Source organism: Anas platyrhynchos, chromosome 18 (assembly GCF_047663525.1).
Source record: "Anas platyrhynchos isolate ZD024472 breed Pekin duck chromosome 18, IASCAAS_PekinDuck_T2T, whole genome shotgun sequence".
Classification (NCBI taxonomy): domain Eukaryota; kingdom Metazoa; phylum Chordata; class Aves; order Anseriformes; family Anatidae; genus Anas; species Anas platyrhynchos.
Window position 1 is genome coordinate 7,611,935 of NC_092604.1, and position 6,000 is coordinate 7,617,934.

The following is a 6,000-nucleotide window of genomic DNA, read 5'->3' on the forward strand; positions in this document are numbered from 1 at the left end:
CTTCCACGTGGAGCTGTGGCATAAGATGGAGGTGACCTTTCCATTTTGAGAGCCACCATGGGTCTTAAGGGACCCAAGAGTTAAGATCACATCTATGCCCTGGTGGCACCGCTCATCCCACCTACAACACACAGCCTGGGCATGCCAGGGCACAAGGCTTGGGAGGGAGTTCGACCCAAAGAAGCCTCTGCTCACTCCTCAGAAAGGGAAATGTTTCTGTTTCTGATCCGTCACCTCTCTTCTAGCCACTACTTGCAGGCTAATTGCAATGCAGTAAGAGTAGCAGGTTTATGTAATCTATCATATCTTAATTAAAAGGTCTGCAGCTTTCATTTGGACTTTGCTCATTTTGTTTTAGTATTACCAAGCTAAAGCGATTGGACATTACTGAAAAAACATGTCTTGATGGCATTGAACCAAGACTCCTGACAAAAATGTTGGCAGAAAACTTCACAAGTATGACTGTTCATCATGCTTTGCAAAAGTTATTTATTTCAAAATGTCAGAACTTTCCACAGACCAGAAATTCCTGTTCTTTTCTGCCTCTTTTACCAAGTGCCTCAGCCTACACCCCCTACACCCAAACGGTTGAGAACTGAGTCTGCAGGAATGCGTGGATCAGCAAGACGTGCCAAGAGCTACTGAAAGGATAAACAAAGTTACCCAAATTATTCTTACAAAGCAGAAAAATATGGATGTAATTTTATAAAATTATTTGCTGAGTGTTGAACAATGAGACAAGCCCTCCAGCCCAAGTATATAACATCCCAATTATGCAAACCCTGGATTCATTATCCCTACTTTGATGTCACACTGCGTTCAAGTATGTAGCTGTAATTCTTCCTACCACATACATCACACAGCATTACTTTTTAGTTCTCTATGGAAAACTGCAAATTTGGGGTTGAAAGTTACCATGTCAATTAGCAGGATGTGTAGGTTGTGAAAATGTGACAAAAAAAAAAAAAAAAAAAAAAGTTAGAAAAATACTTTCTCCCTCTCAAATGGCCTGTCAATTTTTGATTTAAATAATTTTTAAATTTTGATTTAAATAATTCTTCATTTGCTTTAGTACATTCAGATCCGAACTATGATCCATGTTGAACAGTCAGGCTGGATTATCAGGACAGCCCTGTGCAGTCTTAAGAACAGTTCTGGGAACTGGCAGAAGTGTTCACAGCTGCAGTGACCTATAGAAACCAAATTTCACATGCAGTCACGTCAGACATCTAATTCAAAGGATTAGATCACCCCGACAGAGAGCTAAAACAATATCCTGCCTCGTATGCCCAATCAAGATTAATCAACGCTGCTCTAAATATTGTGACTGCTTATAACAAACTGCCCATAAACAAGCTGCAGACCTAGGCAGGAACTACAGATAACAAATGAATTTGAGCAAATCTCAGCAGCAGCTCCTGGACAACTTGTGAACAGAGAGGAAACTAAATTAATCAGATAAATGATTTGCTCAGCTCTGGTAGAAAATGTCAAACACTTCAAAACTAACCTTTTGGCAGCGGGATTGCTCTTCCCGGATCTATTTAAGATTTCTGCCTTTTGCATTTGTCAACAGAGCGAGGAAGCAAGTGTATTTCAATAAGGGCAATGTGCCATTCGTAACACGTAGGCACAGACCCTCCAACTACCTGCAGCAAGCGTGCAAACACCACTGCGCAGGCAGCGCTGGCTGGAAAGCCAAACACAGTTTCCTGGACTAAGAGGAAACACTTCTGCACAGCCTGAAGCTAAGCCTGAGCAGAATATTTCCACAGGAGCTGCTTTTTCAGCAAAAAGCTTTGACTGCTGTTTTTCTAAGGGATATTTCACTTACATTTATCTGTTCTATGGTAATGCTAGTTTTGTGTTTAAAAATTAGACACAATATTATTTTTTTCAACTGGAAGTTGGAGTATTTTTATTCCAACAGGATGCTGCAGTGCCCAGAGGAGCCATAGCCCTGCTGCTTTGTGTTACCTTCCCCTCCAGCAGCAGGGCTCCCCGGCATTGCCTTGGCTCTGGCTGGTGCTGATGCCCTGCCACCCCCAGCACAAGGGAAAGGCTTTGGGCTGGGGGGTTGCCATTTCCCCCCCAAGGCCAAACCATGCTTGCTATAAGCCAGCATAGCAACATGTTCACCTGGAATGGGGCCTTCCAGCCAAAACAAAAACAAAACTAAAACTTTCTGTATTGATACAGTCACTCAAAGAAAAAAAAAAAAATTACAAAAGGGGAAGCAGAATTCATTAACACAGTATAGCTGCACATTTTGCTTCATTCCAAGCCTCCTAACCCCCAGGAACAATATTCCCTCCCTTGCAGGGAGTCAGCAGGTGGCCCCTGCACTGACCAAATCCCCCTTCCTCCTTTGCACGAGAAAATTTAGTGCAGTGCACAAGTTGCACCAAGCAACTTGCATGGAGCGTGGGCTCTCTGCATGGCAAACAGCTTCTTGCTGCTGTCTGCAAGGAGGTGGCTTCACCACGAGCACAGGTGGAGACCTCATTATACAGCTCTGTGGCGTATTGATTAGGCATAGGTGTGTTGGGAGCGGAGATGTCTCTCTGCTGGGTGAAGTACAGGGTGTTCGATGGTTATTGTGCTCTTAACAAAGTCTGTTATCTGCAAGTTTGAAGTTTGTTGCTATCTTCCCGCGTCTTAGACTAATCACAGTAATGAAGGCATTGAACGGAGCCCTTCTCAGGTGGCATTTACCATTGTTTGCTGCAGATAACATAAAGCTTTCTGATTACAGTCGGCTTTTATCACTTCAGAGCAAATCTACTCCACTGAAATGTGCTAATAAAACCCACGGAAGCAACAAACTGGAAAGAAGTGTTACAGCAATAAAGGAACACGAGGGAAAATGTACAGCTTTTGCCGCTGTTATCATTTTCAATTTATTAAGATCTAACCATTTTTGTAATATGGAGCTATTGCTGGGGGTTAATTTAATCTTCTCTAATACCAGGCTCGGGTCAGTTTCCAGTGTCAATTTAGATGCAATGCATATTTTTGCGTTGGAATCAGAGAAACACCCTCCACGGCCCCATGACCATATGCTTTCAACAATCCAAGTGTAAATGTCCAGCACTTTACACGTCCGTTTTATGAGATTAGCTCCAGCCTTTAAACACGCAAGTCCCAATAAAAACGTTTGGCGTCACGGCTCCAAGGACGGAGTGGGCTACTTGCAGCGACGGAGAAGCGCTGAGTTACGACCTGTAGCAATACCCTGCCTGCCGCCCGCGCTCCCCTCAGCCAAGCATCTCATATTTATCTACCGTCTTTCGCTCTAAAGGGTCCCAGAAGCAGATTAGAAAACTGCTGGGCTAAATCTTGAGATCTTCATTCAATCTTTGCTGAAGACAGCAGTTGTTCTGTGTGTAGAAGGGCAATGTAAAATCCAGTAAAGATTTTATGCTGCCACCAGGGAGGCTAAAAACAGCAGCCCAGAAACCTACATAAAGCACAGAGGGGGGAAAACTGGATCCAAATATTTGGGCCCACATGGGAGTAGTACTATCAGCATCCCCCCATGTCTGTGTACAGCAGACAGGATATTAACTATTAAAAACTCATCCCTGTAATCACACAATGTAAATAGCATCAAACTCTGTGTTGCATGAGCATGCTGAAATAGTTAGGATTTCAGTACATGTCCTTCTGTTCTAGTTTTCTACTGCAAATCAAGGGCATCAAATCTCTTCTGTATCCCACCTCCCTGATGGATACCTGGTTTGGGTCAGTCCAGCTGTCCCACGATTTCTTTTGTTGTCTTTCTTACAAGATTCACCTCTTGCTTTTTTTCTTTTCTGATGTGCTTCTGTGCAGCTAATGCACTTGTGTCACAGTAGGAGCTGGAGTGGAAAAGCATGTTAGGAGAGCACTCTTCCCTTCTTCAGGGCCTTATAGACCTCTGTATCTCACTGAACATTGTTCAGCCTCTGCAGATAGGGACTGCACACACTTGGACCTGTTAACATCTATGTACCCATCATAGGGGGGCATCTCTCAGGCTACTTCCTGATCCATGGTACCCTCCTATCTCTGTTTTTCCAGCCTTTATTTTGTTCACTTGATGGGGCTGCCTTTAAGAAGAAGATATGGGGTGTACAGGGGAGGCAATGGATCTCACAGTGGCACAGGACCATCTAAGAGATCATCCCTCGAGACATACAGGGGGCTTTAGGACAGGGTTGACAAAGTGCTATGTAGTAGGAAAGACTAAACCCACAAAGCCTTATCCATTGATTAACACCAAGCTTATCTGTTGCAGTGCTGCCCTGTGTGCCTGCAGGTATTCAAAGGACAGTGCTCACCCTGCCCCGGTTCTTATTCCGTCCCCACTTGTGTCCCAGTAGCTCATGAACTCCGGCACACCCAGCCTGACATAACTGGCTCCCTCTCTCCTGATGGAGCAGGTGGCAAAAATGAGGATCTAGTGACCTAGTGATTTAACAAGGTCAAATAAGACTAAATGGGCAGAGGCTGAATTCAAGCCTGAAGAACTCATGTTCACTCTGGACTCTGATGAAAGCCGAAAACATGGAGCCAAGGATGTCAGAGCTCCTAAATGGAAAGGCAATGTTTCTTCAGTATTTTTGCCAAAACCTTTTCACGGAGATCACAGGAGGTTCCGGTATCTCAAAGGGAGGCCATGCAAGATCTAGCAGGCAATTAATGAGACTTTCAAGTCACTAGGTAAATTAGGTGTTGGCAGAGAGGCTCCAAGCTCCATGGAGGGCATGGGGTGAATGACAAGGGTGGATGCAAAGCTGCACCAAAGCAAAGAGGGACTAAAGGTATGCTGCCCCCTCCTTCCCTGCCACGGCTCCTGACACAAGCATCTTCAGCCCTGTGCTATTTAATCCCAAGAAATGCTGCAAGATGTCATTTGTGTGGCTGGCGTGATAAGGGATAATGCACTGTGCAGGGCTGAACCGAGCTACACGGGATTGCATTACACTGAAGTGTAGTGAGGAAAATACCAATCATCTGTGAATCACAATGATTGAGGCTGGGAGAGACCGTGGAACGGCAGTGCCTTTGAATGCTCTACCTGTGCGGTTTTGTGTCTTGTTTAGAGCGTGCTAAAAGGCATTGCTTGTTGCTGAATCAAGATTTCCTCTTAAACTCACTCCAGCAGTTTCCCGTGTTTGCCTCAAGCCACCAGCCAGATAGCAGGGGCTGCTCCTGCTGGAACAACTTCATCTGTTGCAAGAGCCTCAGCATCACAGCAGGCTCCGGGATGGGAAAGGCTGCCCGGGGGGCCGAAAGCAGCTGGGAAGCCCCAGGTACAGATGCAGGGTGAGCAACAAGCTGGGGATGGACTGAGTTAGCTCATCCTCAGCTCTGCGTTGCAGGGGAGCAGCGGGGCAGATGTGTCCCTTCCCTTCTTCTATGCCCACTGCGCTCCCCAGCAAGGAGCAGTTCAGAAGTTGCATGGAGAGCAACTAATGAGCTTAATGCAAATGGGTATACCGAGTTATACAACATATATATGCCCTTCACACAATGACGGACACCTTCTGCTACAGTTTATTTTTCTAGCAATCATCACTAGCACTAATAATAATTAAATCTCAGAAGCTGTGATGAATAATACATAGCAGCATTCTGTTAGCAAAACAAAAACACTTTAAAAGATTTTCTCCTAAGCTAACATCAGTGCTTATTTCTTGCAGTGATTTTTTTTTTTTTTTTAATGTATTAAGCACCTTTAAAGTTTGCTGTATTGAAACATAAATAGTACTGAGCCACTGATGCACAAAAATCCTGGAAACAATTTAAAGGAACACAAGCGCCACTAAGCTGATCATTTTTATTTGCATGTAACTGCCAGAGAGGACCAACAGCCACAGCTCAAGCTGGAACAATGGATAGGAACAGAGTGGGTTGGCAGAGACTGAACAACGCAGGGACAGAGTCCTTCTGCCTGACCTTGGGCACTTCAATTAGGGATTAAATTCATCTCTTCACAGAGTTAGGCATCCAGGT